At 37.4% G+C, this 15931-nt stretch overlaps 1 long non-coding RNA gene and 1 other non-coding gene across 2 annotated transcripts; both read left to right on the top strand.

Moving 5' to 3' along the window:
* Positions 1-3444: 3444 nt before the first annotated feature.
* Positions 3445-3548, top strand: LOC127743204 (small nucleolar RNA R71). Its single transcript, XR_008004569.1, has one exon. It is a non-coding gene; the product is annotated as a small nucleolar RNA R71 (small nucleolar RNA).
* Positions 3549-9729: 6181 nt separating this feature from the next.
* On the top strand, positions 9730-11100 carry LOC110280528 (uncharacterized). Its single transcript, XR_002374850.2, has 3 exons — positions 9730-10290; positions 10417-10630; positions 10713-11100. It is a non-coding gene; the product is annotated as an uncharacterized LOC110280528 (long non-coding RNA).
* The last annotated feature ends 4831 nt before the right edge of the window (positions 11101-15931 follow it).

The following is a 15931-nucleotide window of genomic DNA, read 5'->3' as shown; positions in this document are numbered from 1 at the left end:
ATTTCTTGATGAGGGACTTCCTCATGCTCTTGTTGAGGTCCATGAGTGGGCTCTCTTATTTGCTCCATCCTCTTTTTAGTGATGGGCTTGTCCTCTTCAATGAGGATGTCTTCTCCTATGACAACTCTAGCTAAATTGCATAAGTGACAGATGAGATGAGAAAAGGCTAACCTTGCCAAGGCAGAGATTTTGTCAGCCACTTTGTAGAGTTCTAGAGATATGACCTCATGAACTTCTACTTCCTCTCTAATCATGATGCTATGGATCCTGATAGCCCGATCCACAGTTACTTTGGACCGGTTACTAGTAGGAATGATGGAACATTTGATGAATTCCAACCATCCTCTAGCCACGGGTTTAAGGTCATGCCTTCTCAATTGAACCAGCTTGCCTTTGGAGTCTCTTTTCTACTAAGCTCCTTCCACACATATGTCCATGAGGACTTGGTCCAACCTTTGATCAAAGTTGACCCTTCTAGTGTAGGGGCGTGCATCTCCTTGCATCATTGGCAAGTTGAATGCCAACCTTACATTTTCTGGACTGAAATCTAAGTATTTCCCCAAACCATGGTAAGCCAATGCTTTGGGTTCGGGTTCACACTTTGATCATGGTTCTTAGTGATCCATGCATTAGTATAGAACTCTTGAACCATTAAGATTCTGACTTGTTGAATGGGGTTGGTGAGAACTTCCCAACCTCTTCTTCGAATCTCATGTCGGATCTCCAGATATTCATTCCTTTTGAGCATGAAAGGGACCTCAGGGATCACCTTCTTCTTGGCCACAACTTCATAGAAGTGGTCTTGATGGACCTTTGAGATTAATCTTTCCATCTTCCATGACTCGGAGGTGGAAGTTTTTGCCTTCCCTTTCCTCTTTCTAGAGGTTTCTCCGCCCTTAGGTGCCATAAATGGTTATGAAAAAATAAAAAGCAACGCTTTTACCACACCAAACTTAAAAGGTTTTCTCGTCCTTAAGCAAAAAAAGAAAGAAGGTAGGAGAAGAAGAAGAAAATGGAGGAGATGGAGAGGTTTGAGTGGTTCAACCAAGGGGGAAAGAAGTGTTTATGATGTGTGAAAATGAAGGAGGGATGAGGGGATTTATATAGGAGTGGAGAGAAGGGTAGGGTTTGTGTATTAGGGGTTGGCTTTTGGAGGGAAAGGGTTTGAATTTGAATGGTGAGGTGGGTGGGGTTTTTGGGGAAGAGTGTGTGGAGGTGATTGGTGAAGAAGTGATGGGGAAGAGAAATGGAGGTGATTGGTGAGGGGTATTTGGGAAAGGGTGTTATGGGAAAGTGTGAAGAAGAGAGAGAGTGTGTTGAGGTAGGTGGGAATCTTGTGGGGTCCACAGATCCTGAGGTGTCAAAGATTTCTCATCCATGTACCATTCTGGCATGTAAACGCCCTCAGAGTGCTAATCTTGGCGTTAAACGCCAGGTTACTGCCCATTTCTGGCGTTAAACGCCAGTTTTTCTTCCCTTTCTGGCGTTTAAACGCCAGTCTGGTGCCCATTTCTAGCGTTAAACACCCAGAATGGTGCCAGACTGGGCGTTTAACACCCATTATGCTACCCTTACTGGCGTTTAAACGCTAGTAAGCTCCTCCTCTAAGGTGTGCTGTTTTTAATGTTGTTTTTGAATTTACTTTGATTTTTTTCAGTTGTTTTTGTGACTCCACATGATCATCAACCTAAAGAAAACATAAAATAACAATGGAAAATAGAAATTTAACATAGATAAATAAAAATTGGGTTGCCTCCCAATAAGCGCTTCTTTAATGTCAATAGCTTGACAGTGAGCTCTCATGGAGCTTTACAGATATTCGGAGCATGGTTGGGGACTCCCAACACCAAACTTAGAGTTTGAATGTGGGGGCTTTGGTTGACTCTATATTGAGAGAAGCTTTTCATGCTTCCTCTCCATGGTTGCAGAGAGAGAACCTTGAGCCTTAAACACAAGGTAGTCTTCATTCAATTGAAGGACTAACTCTTCTCTGTCCACATCAATCACAGCTTTTGCTGTGGCTAGGAAGGGTCTGCCAAGGATGATGGATTCATCCTTATTCTTCCCAGTGTCCAGGATTATGAAGTCAGCAGGGATGTAAAGGCCCTCAACCTTCACTAAAACATCCTCTACAAGTCCATAAGCCTGTTTCAAGGATTTGTCTGCCATCTCTAGTGAGATTCTTACAGCTTGTACCTCAAAGATTCCCAGTTTCTCTATTACAGAGAGTGGCTTGAGGTTTATGCCTGACCCCAGGTCACACAGAGCCTTCTCAAAGGTCATGGTGCCTATGGTACATGGTATTAAGAATTTTTCGGGATCCCGTTTCTTCTGAGGTAATGTCTACCTAATTAAGTCATTCAATTCATTGGTGAGCAAGGGGGGTTCATCCTCCCAAGTCTCATTACCAAATAACTTGGCATTCAGCTTCATGATTGCTCCAAGGTACTTAACAACTTGCTCTTCAGTAATATCTTCATCCTCTTCAGAGAAAAAATATTCATCAGAGCTCATGAATGACAGAAGTAGGTTCAATGGAATCTCTATGGTCTCTGTATGAGTAATAGATTCCCTTAGTTCTTCAAAGGAGAACTTCTTTTCGTTCAGAGGACATCCCATAAGGTTTTTCTCACTGGGAATCACGTCCTCCTCACTCTCTCCATGTTCGGCCATGTTGGTCATGGTTATGGCCTTGCACTCTCTCTTGGGATTTTCTTCTATATTACTTGGGAGAGCACTAGGAGGAGTTTTAGTAACTCTTTTACTCAACTGACCCACTTGTGCCTCCATATTTCTGATAGAAGACCATGCCTCATTCATGAAACTGAGAGTGGTCTTAGATAGATCAGAGACTATGTTTGCTAAGCCAGAGAGGCTCTGCTCAGAATTCTCTATCTGTTGCTGAGAAGATGATGGAAAAGGTTTGCTATTGCCAAACCTATTTCTCCCACCATTATTGTTGTTGAAGCCTTGTTGAGACTTCTGTTGATCCTTCCATAGAAAATTTGGATGATTCCTCCATGAAGGATTATAGAGGTTTCCATAGGGTTCTCCCATGTAATTCACCTCTTCCATTATAGGATTCTCGGGGTCATAAGCCTCTCCTTCAGAGGAGTCTTCTTTAGCACTGCCGGATGCAGCTTGCAATCCAGTCAGATTCTGAGAAATTATATTGACTTGCTGAGTCAATATTTTGTTATAAGCCAATATGACATTCAGAGTATCAATCTCGAGAACTCCTTTCTTCTGAGTCACCTCATTATTCACAGGATTTCTTTCAGAAGTGTACATAAACTGGTTATTTGCAACCATTTCAATGAGTTCCTAGGCTTCTGCAGGTGTTTTTTTAGATGAATAGATCCGCCTGCAGAATGGTCCAATGACATCTTGGATAACTCAGACAGACCATTATAGAAGATACCTATGATGCTCCATTCTGAAAACATGTCAGAAGGACACCTTTTGATCAATTGCTTGTATCTTTCCCAAGCTTCATAGAGGGATTCACCTTCCTTCTATTTGAAGGTTTGAACTTCCACTCTAAGCTTACTCATCTTTTGAGGTGAAAGGAGTTTAGCTAAGAAGGCATTGACCAGCTTTTCCCAAGAGTTCAGGCTGTCTCTAGGTTGTGAGTTCAACCATATACTAGTTTTGTCTCTTACAGCAAAAGGGAAAAGCATAAGTCTGTAGACCTTGGGATCAACTCCATTGGTTTTAACAGTGTCACAAATTTACAAAAATTTAGACAAGAACTGATGAGGATCTTCCAATGAAAGTCCATAAAACTTGCAATTCTGTTGCATCAGAGAAACTAATTGAGGCTTAAGCTCAAAGTTGTTTGCTCCAATGGCAGGAATAGAGATGCTTCTCCCATAGAAGTTGGGAGTTGGTGCAGTAAAGTCACCAAGCACCTTCCTTGCATTGTTGGCATTGTTGTTATTTTCAGCTGCCATGTCTTCTTCTTTTTCGAAAACTTCTGTCAGGTCCTCTCCAGAGAGTTGTGCTTTAGCTGCTCTTAGCTTCCTCTTCAGAGTCCTTTCAGGATCAGGATCAGCTTCAACAAGAATGCCTTTAAAATTGATGACTTGACTAACAAGAAACTAAAAGATATGATCCTGAAATTCAAATATTGAACCTTTCTTAACAAGAAAGTAACAAACTTGAAATTTTTGAATCACAACATTAGTTGTTAGCAAGGATTTTTGAAAATTTTAAAAGAAAAATGAAAAAGATTTGATTTTGAAAAAGATATGATTGATAGGATTTTGAAAAATTAGTTTTAAAACTTGAAAAATTGAAAAAGATTTGAATTGAAAACAAAATTACCTCCTTGGTGTTATCCTGATGTTAAACGCTCAGAATGGTATCCATTCTGGCGTTTAACGCCCACTTGGCTACCTCCTTGGCCGTTAAACGCCCAGCCAGGTACCTTAGCTGGCGTTTAAATGCCAGAAATACTTCCTTACTGGGCGTTTTGAACGCCCAGCTTTTTCTCTGTGATTCCTCTACTGTATGTTCTGAATCTTCAATAATCTGTATTATTGATTTGAAAAGACATAATTTTGAATTTTTTTTTAATTTTTAATGATGAGAGAGAAAAATAACAGAATGAAATTAAACATGAAAAACTAAGATCAAAACAAGGAATGCATGCAAGAACACTTTGAATGTCAAGATGAACACCAAGAACACTTTGAAGGTCATGATGAACATCAAGAACACATTTTTGAAAATTTTTTTAAGAAAAGAAAGACATGCAAGACACCAAACTTCGAAGTTTTCATACTAGAGACACTAACAATTTGTGAATGCACATGAGAAACAACAAAAGACATAAAACAAGAGAATTTAAAGATCAGACAAAGAAAATCATCAAGAACAACTTGAAGATCAATGAAGAACACAATGCATATATTTTTGAAAAATGCAAGAAAAATAGAAACATGCAATTGACACCAAACTTGAAATTTGACACTAGACTCAAACAAGAAACACAAATTATTTTTGATTTTATGATTTTATAAATTTTTTTGTACTTTTTCAAAAATTATTTTGAAAAAGAAAATAAGAAACTCAAAGTTTTTAAGAAGAATTCCAGGAATCATGCAATATTAGTCTAAAGCTTCAGTCTAAAAATATTAGACATGGCCAGCCAAATTTTAGCAGGACATTACATACAACAGCCAAATTGATGGGAATCAACTAGCTCCTGTGATGATCAAAGCATCATCTGAAACTCTAGAATTCGTTCTTAAAAATTCTGAAGAACAAAATAAAAAGAAAAATACCTAATCTAAGCAACAAGATGAACCGTCAGTTGTCCAAACTTGAACAATCCCCAGCAACGGCGCCAAAAATTTGGTACACGAAATCGTAAGTTAACACTTTTCTCACAACTCCGCACAGCTGACCAGCAAGTGCACTGGGTCGTCCAAGTAATACCTTACGTGAGTAAGGGTTGATCCCACAGAGATTGTCGGCTTGAAGCAAGCTATGGTCATCTTGTAAATCTCAGTCAGGCAGATTCAAATGGTTATGGGATTTTGATAATTAAAAGACAGATAAAACATAAAATAGGATAGAGATACTTATGTAATTCGTTGGTAGGAATTTCAGATAAGCATATGGAGATGCTTTGTTCCTTTTGAATCCCTACTTTCTTATTGTCTTCATCCAATCTTACATACTCCTTTCCATGGCAAGCTGTATGTTGGGGATCACTGTTGTCAATGGCTACCGTCTGTCCTCTCAGTGAAAATGGTCCGACTACGGGTTATGTAGGGCTAATCATCTGTCGGTTCTCACTTGTGTTGGAATAAGATCCAATGATCCTTTTGCGCACTGTCACTGCACCCATCACTCACGAGTTTGAAGCTTGTCACAGTCATCCCATCCCAGATCCTACTCGGAATACCACAGACAAGGTTTAGACTTTCCAGATCTCAAGAATGCTGCCAATTGATTCTAGCTTATACCACGAAGACTCTGATCACACGGAATGGAAGGCTCTATTTTCAAGAGAGGCAATCATGCGTCGTGAACCAGGAGGCCAAGAGATACACACTCAAGCTCTCGCAGATAGAACGGAAGTGGTTGTCAGGCACGCGTTCATAAGGGAGGATGATGATGAGTGTCACGGATCATCATATCCATCAGGTTGAAGTACGAGTGAATATCTTAGAACAAGAATAAGCGTGAATTGAATAGAAAGACAATAGTACTTTACATTAATTCATGAGGAACAGCAGAGCTCCACACCTTAATCTATGAGGTGTAAAAATTCCACCGTTGAAAATACATAAGTGATGAAGGTCCAGGCATGGCCGAATGGCCAGCTCCCTAAGCATGATCAAGAGATCAACAGTGATACAAAGATAGTCTTAAAAATGATCTAAAGACCTCTCTATGAAAATATAATAGTAAAAGGTCCTATTTATAATGAACTAGTAACCTAGGGTTTACAGAAATAAGTAAATGATGCAGAAATCCACTTCTGAGGCCCACTTGGTGTGTGCTTGGGCTAAGCATTGAAGCTTTCACGTGCATAGGCTTTTCTTGGAGTTAAACGCCAGCTCTGGTGCCAGTTTGGGTGTTTAACTCCAGCTTTTATGCCAGTTATGGCGTTTAACACTAGAAAAGAGTAGAAAGTTATCGTTAAAATGCCAGTTTGCATTATCAAAAGTCGGGCAAAGTATAAACTATTATATATTGTGGGAAAGCCCAAGATGTCTACTTTCCAATACAATTAAAAATGCGCCAATTGGGCTTTTATAGCTCTAGAAAATCCATTTCGAGTGCAGGAAGGTCAGAATCCAACAACATCTGCAGTCCTTTTTCAGCCTCTGAATCATATTTTTTCTCAGGTCCTTCAATTTCAGCCAGAAAATATATGAAATCATAAAAAAACTCACAAACTCATAATAAAGTCTAGAAATGTAATTTTTGCATAAAAACTAATAATTATATACTAAAAACTAACTAAATCATACTAAAAACTACCTAAAAATAATGACAAAAAGCGTATAAATTACCCACTCATCAGTCACCAACAGCACCTCCTCCTCCTCCTCACATCCTTCTTCTTCTTTTCTTATTAAAATTTCTTCTCCCCCTTCCTTTTTATCCTTCTCGTCCATCATCATCATCATGATCACCATTGTTATCGTTATTGTTTTCTTCTAATATGTATCGTCATTATCGTTATCGTCGCTATTGTTATTGTTATCATTGAATTTTTGCCATATTGATGACATTGTTTGATTCAAAATTGATTTAGATGTGTTTTGTTCAAAATTTACTTGGTCTGTGCTTGTTTTGAAACGAGTTTGTTTGCGTAACGTCATCCTTAAGTAATTTTGATTCATTCGTAATTTAATTTTCGGTTCATCTGAATGTAAGTTCGGTTTATTTCTAAGTGAATTTCTGATCATTCAATTTTATTTGTGTTCTTGTTTTTGAACGCAATCATTAAATAATTTTGGTTCATTTTGGATTTAAATAAGGTGCACTTGGTCTGTGCTTGTTTTAAAACGAGTTTGTTTGTGTATCGTCATCATTAAGTAATTTTGGTTCATGCAAAGTTTAATTTTCGGTTCATTCTGAATGTAATTTCGGTTCATTTAAGAGTGAATTAAAGTGCATTTGGTCTCGTTGTTCTACACAATTCAAAACTCTTCCTCCTCACATCCTCTCTTGAGAGGAATAAAACTAAGAAAAAGAGAAGAAAAATCAAACAAAGAAGAAAAAGAGACTCATAATGCTACAAAATCACCAAGGAGAGGAGGGGGAAAAGAAAAAAATGCAGCAACAATAGTAAAAATAAAAGAATGACGATGAGGAAAAAACACGCAAAGAAAAAGGAACATGAAGGAAGAGGAGGAGGAGGAGGAGGAACATGAAAAAGAAGACGATGATAACAATGATAACATAAAGCCCCACGCATATAATCACGCTCTTTTAAGGAGAGTTATAACAACTCGAGTTTTTGAAAATTAAATAATAAGTTATTCATAATTTATTATTTTATTTAAAGAAAATTATTTTTCTAAAAGTAATTAAATTAAATTTTATGATATTTTGAATTTAAAATCTATTTAAATTCTTAAATAATTTTTATTATAATGAAATATTTTGAGAAAAATAAAAAATTATTATTATTATTATTATTATTATTATTATTATTATTAATTAATTAATTAATAAGTTTAATAAGGAAAAAGGAGAAAGGGAATCATTTTCTTGGCCGAAGCCAATGTGAAAGAAAAAAAAAAGCCAAAAAGTGGCGTGTATATATATACACTTAGGCTTCATCCATTCATTTTCACATAATGAAATTTAAGAAAGAAAGAGAAATGACTGTGGGTGAGAGAGAAATTTTCCTGGAACCTTCGAACTTTTTGCTTTGATTTCTTGCTATCTGTAACTCTAATAAAAAATCTAATTCGATAAAAATATTCGTATCTTCTTTTTTTACATGTTGGTATTATTTTTATTCGGTAGAAATTAACAGTGCTGGAATTCTTCTTCCCTTTGAGTTCAGTCAATTGGAGTTCTAGGAGGCATAGACGATTTCTGACATTTTCTTCTTCAACAGTTCGGTCAGAAAGCTTTTCTGGAGTTTCGAGTATTTTGATTTCGTACGGAGGTAGGGTTTGGTAACTTTATAATAATTAAATGTGAATTTGATAAGTGAGTGTTAATTTGGTTGATTAATGTTTGAGTTTGAATGAGTTTATGTTGAATTATTGTTGTTACTTATGATTTGTTGGTTTGACTATGAGAAACAGTTCAGTTGTGATTGTTTTAATAATTTTAGGACTGTTATAATGTGGTATTTTGAGGAAATTGATGAGATTTGGTGATTGGAAGATTGAATGAAAAACAGTTAGAAATTGGTAACTGTAAAGCTAAAAAACACAAAATCAAGCAGAAAACTTGAAGAATTTGGGGAATGGGATTCGTTCCTTTGGTAAAGCTATAATCATTGAAACAAAATTTTTGTTTGAGATTGAAATAGTAATTTAATAAAAACTTGAAGTTAGTTTTGTAATTATATCATTTTGGAGTATTTTTGGTAATAAATAACGTACAAGGATAAAATTAGGTATTTTATAAAAATTCAGGATTGCTTTTATAAATATTGAGATAAGTGACGTAAGACCCAAAACCTTTGAAAAAGGACTATCATTAATTAATTTCAAATTCAGTATTTCTGTATCTTTAATTTCAAAAATTATCTTATTAAAGATAATTAGAGCAAGTTTTGATTTATTGAATTTGAAATAAATTATAATTATTATCTAATTTTATAATTATTGGATTATTTTCTATATTTAAATTATAAAATTGTCAGTTATGAAATAATAAAGAATTTATATGATTTGGATTAAATAATTAATATTTTAAATATTAACACTACTGTTTTGAGAAAATAGAGAAATTAATTATATTATTCCTAATTTTTGGATTCAAGTATTTTATTGAAAATAATTCGTGAAATTAATGAACAAATAGTATTTTCTATATATAATTAGTGTTGGATTTTATTTGGGTTTCTATTACTATATTATTCCCAATTTTATGTGAAATTACTAAAATGCCCTTAACTCTAATTTAAAAAAATGGAAATCCTAAAACCCTAACCCGGTAACCCGTTTCTTTCCCCAGCACACACACAAACATTCCCTAATACTAAAGCAGCAACGGCTGCAATGTGAAAGAAGGAAATGAAAGAATAAGGGGGAAACAGGGGAGGGGTTCGCGGAAGCAGATTGAGGGAGGAGGAAAGGCGGCGCGGTGGACGTCACTGCCACCGTCGCCGCCGCTGCTGACAAGGAGGGGAGAGATCTGTGAGGGCCGAGGAAGGAGAAGGAGGAGAAGGCTGAGCTGCCACCGTCGACCTCGTCGTAGCCCACTCCTGCCAGAACTCACGCTGCCGCCTTGTCGTCGCGGAGGAGGGAACCCAGAACAGAGAAGCGCACGAAGAAGAGGAGCTGGCGGCTAGCCTTATCGCCACCACTGCTTCCGTGTCTTCCAACGGCGCTGCTATCGACGTCGTGAATCACGGCCAGAGGTGGGAGTTGCACAACAGAGAGATGGAGAGCACGACAGGGGAGACCATCGCCGCCTGGGTCAACGTCGTCGGGCCTCCTTGCCGTCGCCACAGAAGCTGCCTTCACCGGTGCAGTTGGAGGCGCGAACGGAGGAAGAATGCGCATGGGGGTTGCTGTGTCACCATCCGAGTTTGCTGCTGCCACCGCCTCTACGTTCTGCTATTACTGTCTAATTGATGTAAGGCATTCTTGCTCTTGCTTCAATTTGAGTTAGCCTTGAATTCCCAAAATTTTTACTGTTATCCGATTTAAATTCATTGTTTCTGTTTGCTTCCGTGGCCACTTCACGTTGTTGCTGGTTCAGTTTAAGAAAAATTGCTGATATTTCTGGAATCTCAAATCGGAGAGGAGATGAGGCGTTTAACCTTGTCACGGTTGCTGCCATGGGAATAGGTCCTGGAAACAACTAACAGAGCAGGCTGAGTCACAGTGATTCTGGCTGCCGAGAACGGTTCTGTGGCTGTCGGGACCACTATTGAAGCTTCTGTCCTTGGGTTCAGTCAGTATCCCTTAGTACAGTAAGTATCTCGACCTTGAAAACCTTCCCCGTTCATATTCCATTATGTGTTTTAAGGTTTTTGCAATAATAATGTTTCCTAGGATTAAGTTATCGGAGCCACATGTGCGCGTAAGGGTTGTATTTGCTGCTGCAAAAGTGAACAAAGTTGTTATGCAGGCTGTCGGTAACTTCGGGTTGATAGAGGTTTCCGGTGACGCGTTTGGGTTATGGTTTGCGTTTTGAGATAGGGGCGCTTTCCAAAAACTATGTTTTATGTATTGGAATTATTACATATAGATACTGATGTGAGACATTCTGTATTTGGTGATTGTATCTGCCTTATGTATTATTTGATTGTCTCGAATGGTTATGGATGTTTGTTTGGCTGAATTGTTGTGCAACTTTGTGAAATGTAACGTTTTGAAGTTGATTCTTTAAAGATTTGAAATCTGAGTTTGATCCGTTGAGGATTGATTTGAATTGAGTTAATTATTTTGATAATGTGAAAAGTTGAACGCACTTTTGAATTCATCCTAGTTTACTCTAATTGACTTGGTCTTGGACAAATGATTTGTTACTGAGCCGTTTCTTTAAGCTTTGGAAATGAGTTAAATCGGTTGATATTGAGTTGGTTTTGAAATAGTTTCCTTGAGATATGCCACTAAGGTGACTGTTGAATTTAGCTTGATTTTGAATTGATTTTTGGATTTTGGACTGTTGAAAGGGATTGAGGAATGGTTTAGTTGGGACCCGAACCGGGTGGCAAAGTCCAAGTTTTAGGGGAGATACTGCCGAAATTTCTATAAAATTCGAGGCTTTATTTGAAACATTATTTGGGAAATTTTAAGTTTAATGCCTTTCCTATTTACTTGGAGGATTGTGAATTTAGGGCTTCTTTTACTATCTTTATTTGGAACAATTATGAAAGCGATGAAGCTAAGCTTTGAAAGAATTGTTGAAAAGAGAATCATGATTTCTCCTTGTTTTCTAATAAGAATAGTATGTCTTTAGGTACAAGTTATTCGAAAGAGAATTTTGCTTTGAAGCTGTTTTAAAAGGTAAAACGGGTTTAGGTTTTTCTCTATTAAACATAAAGATTGTCCCTTGGAAGAGTTTTTGTGATTTTAAAAGGAATTGGATTTTGATTGATGAACCTCATTATTTGACGTTTTGAATAAGATTCAGAGTATTCTTTGAACTCTAGTTTAACACCACAAAAATGATTCTCTTATTAGTTTGAAACGCTTCAGATTTAATCATGGAATTGAAGCCGGTTTTTATTTGAATAAAGGAAATAGCTTTGAAAAGAGAAATTGATTACAAGACTCGGATTGGCTTAGATCCTATTTTATTACTCAAATCGGAAACCCGAGGTTTTAATGATTTTAAATGAATTTTGGCAAAATGAGTTATGTTATTCTCCCCTAAAGACTTGGGACTCTGCCGAGGAACTTTTGATACGAAATCCCATTTTTGGATGGACGATTTTGGTTTTCAACAAGGGGAAACTTACTTTGTGTAAGAGTGGCTTATGAGTTTGAGATGATTTGAGAAATGAGATCTTTAAACCCAAAGCTGAAAAGAGTTAAAACTTGATTTCAAAGTGAAATGATTTGAGAAAGTGATTTATGGCTTAAATGCCGATTTTATGAATTTGATGATGTTGAATGGTGGAAGTGTTGTTTTGTTGTGAGCCGGAATGGCTGTGTATGATTATGAATATTTGCTGGTTCTGAATTGAACCGTGAGCCGGAATGGCTGTGTATGATATGAATATTGGCTGGTTCTGGATTGAACCGTGAGTCGGATGGCTGAGATGGATGTTGATCCATCGTTGAGAATAAAAGCATATATGCTGAGATATTGATAATTGTGATTTTGCACTTCTACTATCGAAGATACGAGTTTTCCTGGGAAAAAGCAGTGGCTAGCCACCACGTGCTCCAGGTGGAGACTCGAAGCTCTTTTGACCCTATGTCGTCAGGGTGGCCGGGTACTGTAAAATTTCCGGATGAGCTCACCCCCATGAATATTCACCAGTGAAGGTGATTGGTGCACAAAATTGTAAATCATACTTTTCACAATTCGTACCACTAACCAGCAAGTGCACTGGATCTTCCAATTAATACCTTACGTGAGTAAGGGTCGAATCCCACGGAGATTGTTGGCTTGAAGCAAGCTATGGTTACCTTGTAATTCTTAGTCAGGATAACAATAATTCTCGGTTTTGATTGGTAGTAAATAAAAAGCATGGATTAAATAATACTTGTTATGCAGTAAATAAAACGCATGGATTAAATAATGGAGAAAATGTTGGAGTTTTGGAGATGCTTTGTCTTCTGAATCTCTGCTTTCCCCTGTCTTCTTCTTCACGCATGCAAGGTTCCTTCTATGGCAAACTGTGTGTTGGTGGATCACCGTTGTCAATAGCTACCATCCGTCCTCTCAGTGAAAATGGTCCAGGTGCGCTGTCACCGCACGGCTAATCATATGTCGGTTCTCACTCATGCTGGAATAGGATCCATTGATCCTTTTGCGTCTGTCACTACGCCCAACCCTTGTGAGTTTGAAGCTCGTCACAGTCATTCAATCCCTGAATCCTACTCGGAATACCACAGACAAGGTTTAGACTTTTCGGATTCTCAAGAATGCTGCCAATGGATTCTAGCTTATACCACGAAGACTCTGAATAAGGAATCCAAGAGATACTCATTCAATCTAATGTAGAATGGAGGTGGTTGTCAGGAATGTGTTCATAGGTTGAGAATGGTGATGAGTGTCACGGATCATCACATTCATCATATTGAAGTGCAAATGAATATCTTAGATAGAAACAAGCGTGTTTGAATGAAAAACAGAAGTAATTGCATTAATTCATCGAGATACAGCAGAGCTCCTCACCCCCAACAATGGAGTTTAGAGACTCATGCCATCAAAAAGTACAAAATTCAGATCTAAAAATGTCATGAGATACAAAATAAATCTCTAAAAGTTGTTTAAATACTAAACTAGTAACCTAGGTTCACAGAGAATGAGTAAACTGAGATAGATAGTGCAGAAATCCACTTCTGGGGCCCACCTGGTGTGTGCTGGGGCTGAGACTTGAGCCTTTCATGTGCCTGGGCTGTTTCTGGAGTTAAACACCAGGTTGTAACCTGTTTTGGGCGTTTAACTCCAACTTGTAACCTGTTTCTAGCGTTTAACGCCAGAATGGAACATGGAACTGACGTTAAACGCCAGTTTACGTTGTTTATCTTCGAGCAAAGTATGGACTATTATATATTGCTGGAAAGCCCTGGATGTTTACTTTCCAACCCAATTAAGAGAGCGCCAATTGGACTCCTGTAGCTCCAAAAAATCCATTTCGAGTGCAGGGAGGTCATAATCCAACAGCATCAGCAGTCCTTTTTCAGCCTGAATAAGATTTTTGCCCAGCTCCCTCAATTTCAGCCAGAAAATACCTAAAATCACAAAAAAATACACAAACTCATAGTAAATTCCAGAAATATGAATTTTGCCTAAAAACTAATACAATATACTAAAAACTAACTAAAACATACTAAAAATACATGAAATTACCCCCCAAAAAGCATATAAAATATCCGCTCATCACAACACCAAACTTAAAACTGTTGTTTGTCCCCAAGCAACTAGATAAATAAAATAGGATAAAAAGAAATCAAGAAGCAATAATATCTCAGAGTTTTAAGTAAAGCCCAGATTCTAATTAGATGAGCGGGACTAGTAGCTTTTTGCTTCCGAACAGTTTTGGCATCTCACTTTATCCTTTGAAATTCAGAATGATTGGCATCCATAGGAACTCAGAATTCAGATAGTATTGTTGATTCTCCTAGTTTAGTATGTTGATTCTTGAACACAGCTACTTTATGAGTCTTGGCCGTGGCCCTAAGCACTTTGTTTTCCAGTATTACCACCGGATACATAAATGCCACAGACATATAACTGGGTGAACCTTTTCATATTGTGACTTAACTTTGCTAAAGTCCCTAATTAGAGGTGTCCAAAGTTTTTAAGCACACTCTTTTGCTTTGGGTCACGACTTTAACCACTCAGTCTCAAGCTTTTCACTTGGACCTGCATGCCACAAGCACATGGTTAGGGATAGCTTGATTTAGCCGCTTAGGCCTGGATTTATTTCCTTGGGTCCTCCTATCCATTGATGCTCAAAGCCTTGGATCCTTTTTACCGTTGCCTCTTGGTTTAAAGGGCTATTGGCTTTTTCTGCATTTTTTTCTCTTTTTTGTTTTGTTTTTTTTTCACTGCTTTTTCAGATTATCAATAACATTTCTCCTATTTATCATTCCTTCAAGAGCCAACAGATTTAACATTCATAAACTCCACTATCAAAATATGCACTCTTCAGGCATTCATTCAGAAGATAAAAAGTATTACCACCACATATAAATAATTAGAATTTTCCTTATTAAAAACTCAAAAAAAATATTGCCTTCTTATTCTAAAAATCTGCTATTTTATTTATGTTTGATGATGATGAGAAAAATGAATTATATTTTAATTAGAGATAAAATCAAAATAAAGATACTAATTACTACTAATCAGATAGGTTCCAAAAAATAAAAGTTATCACAGATTTAAGGTTAAGATTCGGACTCAACATCCTTTAGTTTGGGAGATGATGGGTGCTCCTTCAACCTGTGGGGTGTCTAGTCCTTCAAGAGACAGCTTTTGGTGCTTCAGCTCCTGTATCTCCGGATATTCGTCTTTTTTCAGATCGAATTTAACTTCTAGGATCACTGATCTCAGACCCATTATTTTGTGGTAATGGTCTACATGTTCTTTGGTTAAGAACTTCTCTTGATTCCAAAGTGGTTTTGGAATATTCTCTTTCTTGCCTCTTGAAGTGGTTTATTTTCCCTTAGGTGCCATGATCTTGATGAGTTTTAGCTCAGTGATCACAGAAAAACACACCAAACTTAGAGGTTTGCTTGTCCTCAAGCAAAAGAAAGGAAATGAGAGGAATAAAAGGAGAGGAAATTTCGAAAATTCTCCTCCCCACAATCCTGGCGTTAAACGCCCAGGAGATGCTTTTTTTGGACGTTTAACACCCTGTCCTTGCTTGTTTTAGGCGTTTAACACCCACTTGCTGCTTCTTTCCGGCGTTAAACGCCAGAAACCTTCCTTACTGGCGTTTTTGCACTAGTGATGTCCTTTTCTCTGTGATTCCTTTGCTTTATGTCCTGAACCTTTATTTCTCTGTATCATTCACTGAAATGTATTATCTAATTTAGAATTAAAATTACGAATAAAATAAAATCATGACTGGGTTGCCTCCCAGCAA

This window comes from Arachis duranensis, chromosome 1, assembly GCF_000817695.3.
Source record: "Arachis duranensis cultivar V14167 chromosome 1, aradu.V14167.gnm2.J7QH, whole genome shotgun sequence".
Lineage (NCBI taxonomy): Eukaryota > Viridiplantae > Streptophyta > Magnoliopsida > Fabales > Fabaceae > Arachis > Arachis duranensis.
Note: the sequence above shows the minus strand (reverse complement) of the source record. Positions and strands in the feature narration are given on the sequence as shown.